Genomic DNA, 15,369 nt, shown 5'->3' with positions numbered 1-15,369 from the left:
CCTGTTGGGTTTAGGACATTGCCATAATAGACTTTTTTGTTCGACTCTGAAAGTTATATAGGTGTACCGACTTTCAAACATGTAGGTCATACCCATACCGGGGGCTCGCGTTTTTCATTTTTCTAGGTGGCGCTACTGAGCTAATTTTCCCTGGCCATGTCTGGGAACATTAAAATACGTAAATTTTCACCAGACCTGACGCGTGTGCAAAATTTCATGAGTTTTCGAGCATGTTTAGGCCCTCAAACGGCCAATTCATTTGCCGAAATAATAATAATAATAATAATAAACAGAGCAATTACAATAGGGCCTTCGCACTGTCAGTGCTCGGGCCCTAATAAACAGAGCAATTACAATAGGGCCTTCGCACTGTCAGTGCTCGGGCCCTAATTAAAGCTGCAAGCAGCGTTATGAGGGCCCTCGCACCCCGGCGTGTCGAGCCACGCCCAACACCTAAAACCAGCACGTCCGATGTGATGTCACATTGATGGAATTCATGCATTTAACCACCAGCTAACAATTCAACTCATTCATTCATGATTAGTTAGTCGTTCCACTAGGTGGCGCTCTAACCATTATGTACAAATGGCATAACAAACACTTCCAAGCTCGAGTCTCATCACACCTGAGACGTTTGGGAGAGATTGGACATTGTGTTTTTGAGTGACAGCAGATTACTGCTTTTTGGCGAGTGATTCAAACTCTAAGTGCCACCATAACCACCCCGTTTCCCTGGACGTAAAAAGCTTCGCAATTTAACATCACAAAGGTCTTTAGATTCCACACACTGGAGAATGGTTCAATATGATGAAATCCCTTGGAGGAGTTCGTCAAAGTATGAAGCCTGAAAAGAGGGGAAAATGTCGCCAAAATTACACATTAATTTTAAAATGGCTGACTTCCTGTTGGATTTGGGATATTGCTCCAAGAGACTTTTTTGTACATCTTGATATTTTCCATAAGCTTACCAGGTTTCAGACTCATAGATGAAACACAGAGCTGGGGCTGATGTTTTGAAATTTTGTAGGGGGCGCTGTGGAGCAATTTCGCGCTATTCAATGAAAATGATCACATGACAACAAAGCCTACATCCATTTGGAGGTGTGTGCCAAATTTCAAGCCTCTATAAACTTTCCAAGCCCCTCAAAAGCCACTTCATCTTTCATGGTGAACCGCGTTGCCACCAGGGTGCACCGTTCAGTTTAAAGTCACAATTTTTGCACTGAAGCATCACGAGGGACTGATGGTGATATTCACCGCTTTTGAGGTGGCCAAGATGAATCTGTGAAAATCAGTACAACAAAATTAAAGCCATGACATTTCCTGTTGCCACTAGGTGGCGCTATCTGTATTTCCGACAATGGGCACATCAATCTGTTCAGGGCGGGTCTGACATCATGCCTGTAAAGTCTGGTACTGATCAGACTGGATTTCATTGAGTTATACTAATTTGTTTCTTCATGGCGTGACATTAAAGTTCGCCACGCCGCTGGGGTCACACCCTTTTGCGAAAAGTCACAGTTTTCACTGTAACCCAAGACCAACTGCTTAAGGCTTTTCTGGAGAAATTTGAGGCTGCAGATGTCACCCATCACTATACTGTACCCCAAAGTGTAAAACATGACATTTCCTGTTCCCACTAGGTGGCGCTGTCCCTTATGTCAAATATGGCAGTTGAAATATGTTCAGGGGTGGAGCCTTATCATATGTGTGCTCTTTGGTCAAGGTCAGAAAATGTATGACAAAATGAGAGGCAATAAGATTTTCATGGCGAGTCATCGAAATTCGCCATGGCGCCACGGCCTCATAGTATTGTGAAAACTCAAAAGCTCCGCAATTTAACATGGCACAAGGGTGTAGTTGACACTGTCCAAATTTGAAGCTTATAGGACCAAATCCCAAGGAGGAGTTCGTTAAAGTTCGAGGCATGGAAACGGTAAAATCAGAGCCAAAATGTCACCTTCAATCCAAAATGGCGGACTTCCTGTTGGGTTTAGGACATTGCCATAATAGACTTTTTTGTTCGACTCTGAAAGTTATATAGGTGTACCGACTTTCAAACATGTAGGTCATACCCATACCGGGGGCTCGCGTTTTTCATTTTTCTAGGTGGCGCTACTGAGCTAATTTTCCCTGGCCATGTCTGAGAACATTAAAATACGTAAATTTTCACCAGACCTGACGCGTGTGCAAAATTTCATGAGTTTTCGAGCATGTTTAGGCCCTCAAACGGCCAATTCATTTGCCGAAATAATAATAATAATAATAATTAAAGCTGCAAGCAGCGTTATGAGGGCCCTCGCACCCCCGGCGCGTCAAGCCACGCCCAACACCTAAAACCAGCACGTCCGATGTGATGTCACATTGATGGAATTCATGCATTTAACCACCAGCTAACAATTCATCTCATTCAATCATGATTATAGTTGTCCCACTAGGTGGAGCTCTAACCATTACTGACAAATGGCATAACAAACATTTCCTAGCTCGAGTCTCATCACACCTGAGACGTTTGGGAGAGATTGGACATTGTGTTTTTGAGTGACAGCAGATTACTGCTTTTTGGCGAGTGATTCAAACTCTAGGTGCCACCATAACCACCCCGTTTCACTGAATGTAAAAAGCTTCGCAATTTAACATCACAAAGGTCTTTAGATTCCACACACTGGAGATTGGTTCAATATGATGAAATCCCTTGGAGGAGTTCGTCAAAGAACGGTGCCTGGAAAGAGGGGAAAATGTTGCCAAAATTACACATTAATATTAAAATGGCTGACTTCCTGTTGGATTTGGGATATTGCACCAAGAGACTTTTTTGTACATCTTGATATCTCCTATAAGCTTACCAGGTTTCAGAATCATACATAGAACACAGAGCAGGGGCTGTGGTTTTGAAATTTTGTAGGGGGCGCTGTGGAGCAATTTCGCGCTATTCAATGAAAATGATCACATGCCAACAAAGCCTTCATCCATTTGGAGGTGTGTGCCAAATTTCAAGCCTCTATAAACTTTCCAAGACCCTCAAAAGCCACTTCATCTTTCATGTTGAACAGCGTTGCCACCAGGGTGCGCCGTTCAGTTTAAACTCACAATTTTTGCACTGAAGCATCACGAGGGACTGATGGTGATATTCACCGCTTTTGAGGTGGCCAAGATGAACCTGTGAAAATCAGTACAACAAAATTAAAGCCATGACATTTCCTGTTGCCACTAGGTGGCACTGTCCGTATTTCCGACAATGGGCACATCAATCTGTTCAGGGCGGGTCTGACATCATGCCTGTAAAGTCTGGTACTGATCAGACTGGATTTCATTGAGTTATACTAATTTCTTTCTTCATGGCGTGACATCAAAGTTCGCCATGCTGCTGGGGTCACACCCTTTCGCGAAAACTCACAGTTTTCACTGTAACCCAAGACCAACTCCTTAAGGCTTTCCTGGAGAAATTTGAGGCTGCAGATGTCACCCTTCACTATACTGTACCCCAAAGTGTAAAACATGACATTTCCTGTTCCCACTAGGTGGCGCTGTCCTTGATGTCAAATATGGCAGTTGAAATATGTTCAGGGGTGGAGCCTTATCATATGTGTGCTCTTTGGTCCAGATCGGAACATGTATGACAGAATGAGAGGCAATAAGATTTTCATGGCGAGTCATCGAAATTCGCCATGGCGCCACGGCCTCATAGTATTGTGAAAACTCAAAAGCTCCGCAATTTAACATGGCCCAGGTGTGTAGTTGACACTGACCAAAGATGAAGCTTATACAACCAAATCCCAAGGAGGAGTTCGCAAAAGTTCGAGGCATGGAAATGGCAAAATTAGAGCCAAAATGTCACCTTCTCTTCCAAATGGCGGACTTCCTGTTGGGTTTGCGTCAATGGGCCCACAGACTTTTTTGTTTGTCGTGGCATGATACACATGTGTGCCGAATTTCATACATGTAGCTGAAACGATGTGGTCGTAGGGCTGCATTTAACAAGGCATAGGTGGCGCTGTAGAGCCATTTCCCAGTGCTCATGAGTAAAACCATTAAAATACAAAATTTTTCACCAGACCTGGCATGTCTGCAAAATTTCATGAGTTTTTGAGCATGTTTAGGCCCTCAAAAAGCCAATTCATTTGCCGAAATAATAATAATAATAATAAGAAACAGAGCAATTACAATAGGGCCTTCGCACTGTCAGTGCTCGGGCCCTAATTAAAGCTGCAAGCAGCGTTATGAGGGCCCTCGCACCCCATCGCGTCGAGCTACGCCCAACACCTACAACCAGCACGTCCGATCTGATGTCACATTGATGAAATTCATGCATTCAACCACCAGCTAACATTTCATCTCATTCAATCATGATTATAGTCGTCCCACTAGGTGGCGCTCTAACCATTACTGACAAATGGCATAACAAACATTTCCCAGCTCGAGTCTCATCACGCCTGCGACCTTTGGGACATATTGGACATTTTGATTTTGAGTGACAGCAGATTACTGCTTTTTGGCGAGTGACTGAAACTCCACGTGCCGCCATGACCACCCGTTTCCCTGAACGTAAAAACGTTCGCAATTTAACATCACAAAGGTCTTTAGATTCCACACACTGGAGATTGGTTCAATATAATGAAATCCCTTGGAGGAGTTCGTCAAAGAACGGTGCCTGGAAAGAGGGGAAGATGTTGCCAAAATTGCACATTCATTTTAAAATGGCTGACTTCCTGTTGGATTTGGGATATTGCACCAAGAGACTTTTTTGTACATCTTGATATCTCCTATAAGCTTACCAGGTTTCAGAATCATACATAGAACACAGAGCAGGGGCTGTGGTTTTGAAATTTTGTAGGGGGCGCTGTGGAGCCATTTCGCGCTATTCAATGAAAATGATCACATGCCAACAAAGCCTTCATCCATTTGGAGGTGTGTGCCAAATTTCAAGCCTCTATAAACTTGCCAAGACCCTCAAAAGCCACTTCATCTTTCATGGTGAACAGCGTTGCCACCAGGGTGCGCCGTTCAGTTTAAAGTCACAATTTTTGCACTGAAGCATCACGAGGGACTGATGGTGATATTCACCGCTTTTGAGGTGGCCACGATGAACCTGTGAAAATCAGTACAACAAAATTAAAGCCATGACATTTCCTGTTGCCACTAGGTGGCGCTGTCCGTATTCCCGACAATGGGCACATCAATCTGTTCAGGGCGGGTCTGACATCATGCCTGTAAAGTCTGGTACTGATCAGACTGGATTTCATTGAGTTATACTAATTTGTTTCTTCATGGCGTGACATCAAAGTTCGCCATGCTGCTGGGGTCACACCCTTTTGCGAAAAGTCACAGTTTTCACTGTAACCCAAGACCAACTCCTTAAGGCTTTCCTGGAGAAATTTGAGGCTGCAGATGTCACCCATCACTATACTGTACCCCAAAGTGTAAAACATGACATTTCCTGTTCCCACTAGGTGGCGCTGTCCTTGATGTCAAATATGGCAGTTGAAATATGTTCAGGGGTGGAGCCTTATCATATGTGTGCTCTTTGGTCCAGATCGGAACATGTATGACAGAATGAGAGGCAATAAGATTTTCATGGCGAGTCATCAAAATTCGCCATGGCGCCACGGCCTCATAGTATTGTGAAAACTCAAAAGCTCCGCAATTTAACATGGCACAAGGGTGTAGTTGACACTGTCCAAATTTGAAGTTTATAGGACCAAATCCCAAGGAGGAGTTCGTTAAAGTACAAGGCATGGAAACGGTAAAATCAGACCCAAAATGTCACCTTCAATCCAAAATGGCTGACTTCCTGTTGGGTTTAGGACATTGCCATAATAGACTTTTTTGTTCGACTCTGAACGTTATATAGGTGTACCAACTTTCAAACATGTAGGTCATACCCATACCGGGGGCTCGCGTTTTTCATTTTTCTAGGTGGCGCTACTGAGCTAATTTTCCCTGGCCATGTCTGAGAACATTAAAATACGTAAATTTTCACCAGACCTGACGCGTGTGCAAAATTTCATGAGTTTTCGAGCATGTTTAGGCCCTCAAACGGCCAATTCATTTGCCGAAATAATAATAATAATAATAATAATAATAAACAGAGCAATTACAATAGGGCCTTCGCACTGTCAGTGCTCGGGCCCTAATTAAAGCTGCAAGCAGCGTTATGAGGGCCCTCGCACCCCCGGCACATCGAGCCACTGCCAACACCTCAAACCGGCACGTCCGATGTGATGTCACATTGATGGATTTCATGCTTTTAATCACCAGCTAACATTTCATCTTATTCAACCAGGATTATAGTCATGCCACTAGGTGGCGCTCTAACCATTATTGACAAATAGCATAACAAACATTTCCAAGCTCGAGTCTCATCACACCTGCGACCTTTGGGAGAGATTGGACATTGTGTTTTTTAGTAACAGCAGATTACTGCTTTTTGCGAGTGAATGAAACTCTACGTGCCGCCATGACCACCCCGTTTCCCTGAACGGAAAAAGCTTCGCAATTTAACATCACAAAGGTCTTTAGATTCTACACACTGAAGAATGCTTCAATATGATGAAATCCCTTGGAGGAGTTCGTCAAAGTATGAGGCCTGAAAAGGGGGGAAAATGTCATCAAAATTACACATTAATTTTAAAATGGCTGACTTCCTGTTGGATTTGGGATATTGCTCCAAGAGACTTTTTTGTACATCTTGATATCTTACACAAGCTTACCAAGTGTCCGACTCATAGATGAAACACAGAGCAGGGGCTGATGTTTTGAAATATTGTAGGGGGCGCTGTGGAGCCATTTTGCGCTATTAAAGGAAAATGGTTACATAACAACAAAGCCTTCATCACATTGGAGGCGTGGGCCAAGTTTAAAGCCTCTATAAACTTTCCAAGCCCCTCAAAAGTAACTTCATCTTTCATGTTGAACAGCGTTGCCACCAGGGTGCGCCATTCAGTTTAAAGTCACATTTTTTGCACTGAAGCATCACGAGGGACTGATGTTGATATTCACCGCTTTTGAGGTGGCCACGATGAACCTGTGAACATCAGTACAACAAAATTAAAGCCATGACATTTCCTGTTGCCACTAGGTGGCGCTGTCCGTATTTCCGACAATGGGCACATCAATCTGTTCAGGGCGGGTCTGACATCATGCCTGTAAAGTCTGGTACTGATCAGACTGGATTTCATTGAGTTATACTAATTTGTTTCTTCATGGCGTGACATCAAAGTTCGCCATGCTGCTGGGGTCACACCCTTTCGCGAAAACTCACAGTTTTCACTGTAACCCAAGACCAACTCCTTAAGGCTTTCCTGGAGAAATTTGAGGCTGCAGATGTCACCCTTCACTATACTGTACCCCAAAGTGTAAAACATGACATTTCCTGTTCCCACTAGGTGGCGCTGTCCTTGATGTCAAATATGGCAGTTGAAATATGTTCAGGGGTGGAGCCTTATCATATGTGTGCTCTTTGGTCCAGATCGGAACATGTATGACAGAATGAGAGGCAATAAGATTTTCATGGCGAGTCATCGAAATTCGCCATGGCGCCACGGCCTCATAGTATTGTGAAAACTCAAAAGCTCCGCAATTTAACATGGCACAAGGGTGTAGTTGACACTGTCCAAATTTGAAGTTTATAGGACCAAATCCCAAGGAGGAGTTCGTTAAAGTACAAGGCATGGAAACGGTAAAATCAGACCCAAAATGTCACCTTCAATCCAAAATGGCGGACTTCCTGTTGGGTTTAGGACATTGCCATAATAGACTTTTTTGTTCGACTCGCAACGTTATATAGGTGTACCGACTTTCAAACGTGTAGGTCATACCCATACCGGGGGCTCGCGTTTTTCATTTTTCTAGGTGGTGCTACTGAGCTAATTTTCCCTGGCCATGTCTGAGAACATTAAAATACGTAAATTTTCACCAGACGTGACGCGTGTGCAAAATTTCATGAGTTTTCGAGCATGTTTAGGCCCTCAAACGGCCAATTCATTTGCCGAAATAATAATAATAATAATAATTAAAGCTGCAAGCAGCGTTATGAGGGCCCTCGCACCCCCGGCGTGTCGAGCCATGCCCAACACCTGAAACCAGCATGTCCGATCTGATGTCACATTGATGGAATTCATGCATTTAACCACCAGTTAACATTTCATTTGGTTCAACCATGAGTATAGTCGTCCCACTAGGTGGCTCTCTAACCATTATAGACAAAGGGCATAACAAACATTTCCGAGCTCGAGTCTCATCACGCCTGTGACCTTTGGGAGAGATTGGACTTTGTGTCTTTGAGTGACAGCATATTACTGCTTTTTGGCGAGTGATTGAAACTCCACGTGCCGCCATGACCACCCCGTTTCCTTGAACGTAAAAAGCTTCGCAATTTAACATCACAAAGGTCTTTAGATTCCACACACTGGAGAATGGTTCAATATGATGAAATCCCTTGGAGGAGTTCGTCAAAGTATGAAGCCTGAAAAGAGGGGAAAATGTTGCCAAAATTACACATTAATTTTAAAATGGCTGACTTCCTGTTGGATTTGGGATATTGCTCCAAGAGACTTTTTTGTACATCTTGATATCTCCTATAAGCCTACCAGGTTTCAGATTCATACATAAAACACAGAGCAGGGGCTGTGGTTTTGAAATTTTGTAGGGGGCGCTGTGGAGCAATTTCGCGCTATTCAATGAAAATGATCACATGCCAACAAAGCCTTCATCCATTTGGAGGTGTGTGCCAAATTTCAAGCCTCTATAAACTTGCCAAGACCCTCAAAAGCCACTTCATCTTTCATGTTGAACAGCGTTGCCACCAGGGTGCGCCGTTCAGTTTAAACTCACAATTTTTGCACTGAAGCATCACGAGGGACTGATGGTGATATTCACCGCTTTTGAGGTGGCCAAGATGAACCTGTGAAAATCAGTACAACAAAATTAAAGCCATGACATTTCCTGTTGCCACTAGGTGGCGCTGTCCGTATTTCCGACAATGGGCACATCAATCTGTTCAGGGCGGGTCTGACATCATGCCTGTAAAGTCTGGTACTGATCAGACTGGATTTCATTGAGTTATACTAATTTGTTTCTTCATGGCGTGACATCAAAGTTCGCCATGCTGCTGGGGTCACACCCTTTCGCGAAAACTCACAGTTTTCACTGTTACCCAAGACCAACTCCTTAAGGCTTTCCTGGAGAAATTTGAGGCTGCAGATGTCACCCTTCACTATACTGTACCCCAAAGTGTAAAACATGACATTTCCTGTTCCCACTAGGTGGCGCTGTCCTTGAGGTCAAATATGGCAGTTGAAATATGTTCAGGGGTGGAGCCTTATCATATGTGTGCTCTTTGGTCCAGATTGGAACATGTATGACAGAATGAGAGGCAATAAGATTTTCATGGCGAGTCATCGAAATTCGCCATGGCGCCACGGCCTCATAGTATTGTGAAAACTCAAAAGCTCCGCAATTTAACATGGCACAAGGGTGTAGTTGACACTGTCCAAATTTGAAGCTTATACGACCAAATCCCAAGGAGGAGTTCGTTAAAGTACAAGGCATGGAAACGGTAAAATCAGAGCCAAAATGTCACCTTCAATCCAAAATGGCGGACTTCCTGTTGGGTTTGCGTCAATGGGCCCACAGACTTTTTTGTTCGTCTTGGCATGATACACATGTGTGCCAAATTTCATACATGTAGCTGAAACGATGTGGTCGTAGGGCTGCATTTAACAAGGCATAGGTGGCGCTCTAGAGCCATTTCCCAGTGCTCATATGTAAAACCATTAAAATACGTAAATTTTCACCAGACCTGACGCGTGCGCAAAATTTCCAGAGTTTTCGAGCATGTTTAGGCCCTCAAAAGGCCGATTCATTTGCCGAAATAATAATAATAATAATAATAAACAGAGCAATTACAATAGGGCCTTCGCACTGTCAGTGCTCGGGCCCTAATAATAAACAGAGCAATTACAATAGGGCCTTCGCACTGTCAGTGCTCGGGCCCTAATAATAATAATAATAATAATTAAAGCTGCAAGCAGCGTTATGAGGGCCCTCGCACCCCCGGCGCGTCGAGCCACGCCCAACACCTAAAACCAGCACGTCCGATCTCATATCACATTGATGGAATTCATGCATTTAACCACCAGCTAACATTTCAACTCATTCATTCATGATTAGTTAGTCGTTCCACTAGGTGGCGCTCTAACCCTTATGCACAAATGGCATAACAAACATTTCCGAGCTCGAGTCTCATCACGCCTATGAGCTTTGGGAGAGATTGGACATTGTGTTTTTGAGTGACAGCAGATTACTGCTTTTTGGCGAGTGATTCAAACTCCACGTGCCGCCATGACCACCCCGTTTCACTGAACGTAAAAAGCTTCGCAATTTAACATCACAAAGGTCTTTAGATTCCACACACTGGAGATTGGTTCAATATGATGAAATCCCTTGGAGGAGTTTGTCAAAGAACGGTGCCTGGAAAGAGGGGAAAATGTTGCCAAAATTGCACATTAATTTTAAAATGGCTGACTTCCTGTTGGATTTTGGATATTGCTCCAAGAGACTTTTTTGTACATCTTGATATCTCCTATAAGCTTACCAGGTTTCAGACTCATACATAAAACACAGAGCTGGGGCTGTGGTTTTGAAATTTTGTAGGGGGCGCTGTGGAGCCATTTCGCGCTATTCAATAAAAATGATCACATGACAACAAAGCCTTCATCCATTTGGAGGGGTGTGCTAAATTTAAAGCCTCTATATACTATCCAAGCCCCTCAAAAGCCACTTCATCTTTCATGGTGGACCACGTTGCCACCAGGGTGCGCCGTTCAGTTTAAAGTCACAATTTTTGCACTGAAGCATCACGAGGGACTGATGTTGATATTCACCGCTTTTGAGGTGGCCACGATGAACCTGTGAAAATCAGTACAACAAAATTAAAGCCATGACATTTCCTGTTGCCACTAGGTGGCGCTGTACGTATTCCCGACAATGGGCACATCAATCTGTTCAGGGCGGGTCTGACATCATGCCTGTAAAGTCTGGTACTGATCAGACTGGATTTCATTGAGTTATACTAATTTGTTTCTTCATGGCGTGACATCAAAGTTCGCCATGCTGCTGGGGTCACACCCTTTTGCGAAAAGTCACAGTTTTCACTGTAACCCAAGACCAACTCCTTAAGGCTTTCCTGGAGAAATTTGAGGCTGCAGGTGTCACCCATCACTATACTGTACCCCAAAGTGTAAAACATGACATTTCCTGTTCCCACTAGGTGGCGCTGTCCCTGGTGTCAAATATGGCAGTTGAAATATGTTCAGGGGTGGAGCCTTATCATATGTGTGCTCTTTGGTCCAGATCGGAACATGTATGACAAAATGAGAGGCAATAAGATTTTCATGGCGAGTCATCGAAATTCGCCATGGCGCCACGGCCTCATAGTATTGTGAAAACTCAAAAGCTCCGCAATTTAACATGGCACAAGGGTGTAGTTGGCACTGACCAAATATGAAGGTTATGAAATCAAACCCCAAGGAGGAGTTCGTCAAAGTTCGAGGCATGGAAATGGTAAAATCAGAGCCAAAATGTCACCTTCAATCCAAAATGGCGGACTTCCTGTTGGGTTTAGGACATTGCCATAATAGACTTTTTTGTTCGACTCTGAACATTATATAGGTGTACCGACTTTCAAACATGTAGGTCATACCCATACCGGGGGCTCGCGTTTTTCATTTTTCTAGGTGGCGCTACTGAGCTAATTTTCCCTGGCCATGTCTGAGAACATTAAAATACGTAAATTTTCACCAGACCTGACGCGTGTGCAAAATTTCATGAGTTTTCGAGCATGTTTAGGCCCTCAAACGGCCAATTCATTTGCCGAAATAATAATAATAATAATAATTAAAGCTGCAAGCAGCGTTATGAGGGCCCTCGCACCCCCGGCACGTCGAGCCACTGCCAACACCTCAAACCGGCACGTCCGATGTGATGTCACATTGATGGATTTCATGCTTTTAATCACCAGCTAACATTTCATCTTATTCAACCAGGATTATAGTCATGCCACTAGGTGGCGCTCTAACCATTATTGACAAATAGCATAACAAACATTTCCAAGCTCGAGTCTCATCACACCTGCGACCTTTGGGAGAGATTGGACATTGTGTTTTTTAGTGACAGCAGATTACTGCTTTTTGCGAGTGATTGAAACTCTACGTGCCGCCATGACCACCCCGTTTCCCTGAACGGAAAAATCTTCGCAATTTAACATCACAAAGGTCTTTAGATTGTACACACTGAAGAATGCTTCAATATGATGAAATCCCTTGGAGGAGTTCGTCAAAGTATGAGGCCTGAAAAGGGGGGAAAATGTCATCAAAATTACACATTAATTTTATAATGGCTGACTTCCTGTTGGATTTGGGATATTGCTCCAAGAGACTTTTTTGTACATCTTGATATCTTACACAAGCTTACCAAGTGTCAGACTCATAGATGAAACACAGAGCAGGGGCTGATGTTTTGAAATATTGTAGGGGGCGCTGTGGAGCCATTTTGCGCTATTCAAGGAAAATGGTTACATAACAACAATGCCTTCATCCATTTGGAGGTGTGTGCCAAATTTCAAGCCTCTATATACTTTCCAAGCCCCTCAAAAGCCACTTCATCTTTCATGATGAACCGCGTTGCCACCAGGGTGCGCCGTTCAGTTTAAAGTCACAATTTTTGCACTGAAGCATCACGAGGGACTGATGGTGATATTCACCGCTTTTGAGGTGGCCACGATCAACCTGTGAAAATCAGTACAACAAAGTTAAAGCCATGACATTTCCTGTTGCCACTAGGTGGCGCTGTCCGTATTTCCGACAATGGGCACATCAATCTGTTCAGGGCGCGTCTGACATCATGCCTGTAAAGTCTGGTACTGATCAGACTGGATTTCATTGAGTTATACTAATTTGTTTCTTCATGGCGTGACATCAAAGTTCGCCATGCTGCTGGGGTCACACCCTTTCGCGAAAACTCACAGTTTTCACTGTAACCCAAGACCAACTCCTTAAGGCTTTCCTGGAGAAATTTGAGGCTGCAGATGTCACCCATCACTATACTGTACCCCAAAGTGTAAAACATAACATTTCCTGTTCCCACTAGGTGGCGCTGTCCTTGAGGTCAAATATGGCAGTTGAAATATGTTCAGGGGTGGAGCCTTATCATATGTGTTCACTTTGGTCAAGGTCAGAAAATGTATGACAAAATGAGAGGCAATAAGATTTTCATGGCGAGTCATCGAAATTCGCCATGGCGCCACGGCCTCATAGTATTGTGAAAACTCAAAAGCTCCGCAATTTAACATGGCACAAGGGTGTAGTTGACACTGTCCAAATTTGAAGTTTATAGGACCAAATCCCAAGGAGGAGTTCGTTAAAGTTCGAGGCATGGAAATGGCAAAATTAGAGCCAAAATGTCACCTTCTCTTCCAAATGGCGGACTTCCTGTTGGGTTTGCGTCAATGGGCCCCCAGACTTTTTTGTTCGTCTTGGCATGATACACATGTGTGCCAAATTTCATACATGTAGCTCAAACGATGTGGTCGTAGGGCTGCATTTAACAAGGCATAGGTGGCGCTGTAGAGCCATTTCCCAGTGTTCATATGTAAAACCATTAAAATACAAAATTTTTCACCAAACCTGGCATGTGTGCAAAATTTCATGAGTTTTTGAGCATGTTTAGGCCATCAAAAAGGCCCTTGTTTTGCCTGAATAATAATAATAATAATTAAAGCTGCAAGCAGCGTTATGAGGGCCCTCGCACCCCCGGCGCGTCGAGCCACGCCCAACACCTAAAACCAGCACCTCCGATCTGATGTCACATTGATGGAATTCATGCATTTAACCACCACCTAACATTTCAACTCATTCATTCATGATTAGTTAGTCGTTCCACTAGGTGGCACTCTAACCATTATGTACAAATGGAATAACAAACATTTCCGAGCTCGAGTCTCATCACGCCTATGAGCTTTGGGAGAGATTGGACATTGTGTCTTTGAGTGACAGCAGATTACTGCTTTTTGGCGAGTGATTGAAACTCTACGTGCCGCCATGACCACCCCGTTTCCCTGAACGTAAAAAGCTTCGCAATTTAACATCACAAAGGTCTTTAGATTCCACAGACTGGAGATTGGTTCAATATGATGAAATCCCTTGGAGGAGTTCGTCAAAGAATCATGCCTGAAAAGCGGGGAAAATGTTGCCAAAATTGCACATTAATTTTAAAATGGCTGACTTCCTGTTGGATTTGGGATATTGCTCCAAGAGACTTTTTTGTACATCTTGATATCTCCTATAAGCTTACCAGGTTTCAGACTCATACATAAAACACAGAGCAGGGGCTGATATTTTGAAATATTGTAGGGGGCGCTGTGGAGCCATTTCGCGCTATTCAATGAAAATGATCACATGACAGCAAAGCCTTCATCACATTGGAGGTGTGTGCCAAATTTAAAGCCTCTATAAACTTTCCAAGCCCCTCAAAAGCCACTTCATCTTTCATGTTGAACCGTGTTGCCACCAGGGTGCGCCGTTCAGTTTAAAGTCACAATTTTTGCACTGAAGCATCACGAGGGACTGATGGTGATATTCACCGCTTTTGAGGTGGCCACGATGAACCTGTGAAAATCAGTACAACAAAATTAAAGCCATGACATTTCCTGTTGCCACTAGGTGGCGCTGTCCGTATTTCCAACAATGGGCACATCAATCTGTTCAGGGCGGGTCTGATATCATGCCTGTAAAGTCTGGTACTGATCAGACTGGATTTCATTGAGTTATACTAATTTGTTTCTTCATGGCGTGACATCAAAGTTCGCCATGCTGCTGGGGTCACACCCTTTCGCGAAAACTCACAGTTTTCACTGTAACCCAAGACCAACTCCTTAAGGCTTTCCTGGAGAAATTTGAGGCTGCAGATGTCACCCATCACTATACTGTACCCCAAAGTGTAAAACATAACATTTCCTGTTCCCACTAGGTGGCGCTGTCCTTGAGGTCAAATATGGCAGTTGAAATATGTTCAGGGGTGGAGCCTTATCATATGTGTTCACTTTGGTCAAGGTCAGAAAATGTATGACAAAATGAGAGGCAATAAGATTTTCATGGCGAGTCATCGAAATTCGCCATGGCGCCACGGCCTCATAGTATTGTGAAAACTCAAAAGCTCCGCAATTTAACATGGCACAAGGGTGTAGTTGACACTGACCAAATATGAAGGTTATGAAATCAAACCCCAAGGAGGAGTTCGCAAAAGTTCGAGGCATGGAAATGGCAAAATTAGAGCCAAAATGTCACCTTCTCTTCCAAATGGCGGACTTCCTGT

This window comes from Rhamphochromis longiceps, linkage group LG17, assembly GCF_057381845.1.
Source record: "Rhamphochromis longiceps isolate RC_006_pf linkage group LG17, R_longiceps_female_GT1.1, whole genome shotgun sequence".
NCBI classification, from domain to species: Eukaryota; Metazoa; Chordata; class Actinopteri; order Cichliformes; family Cichlidae; genus Rhamphochromis; species Rhamphochromis longiceps.
This window is presented reverse-complemented; position numbering follows the sequence as displayed.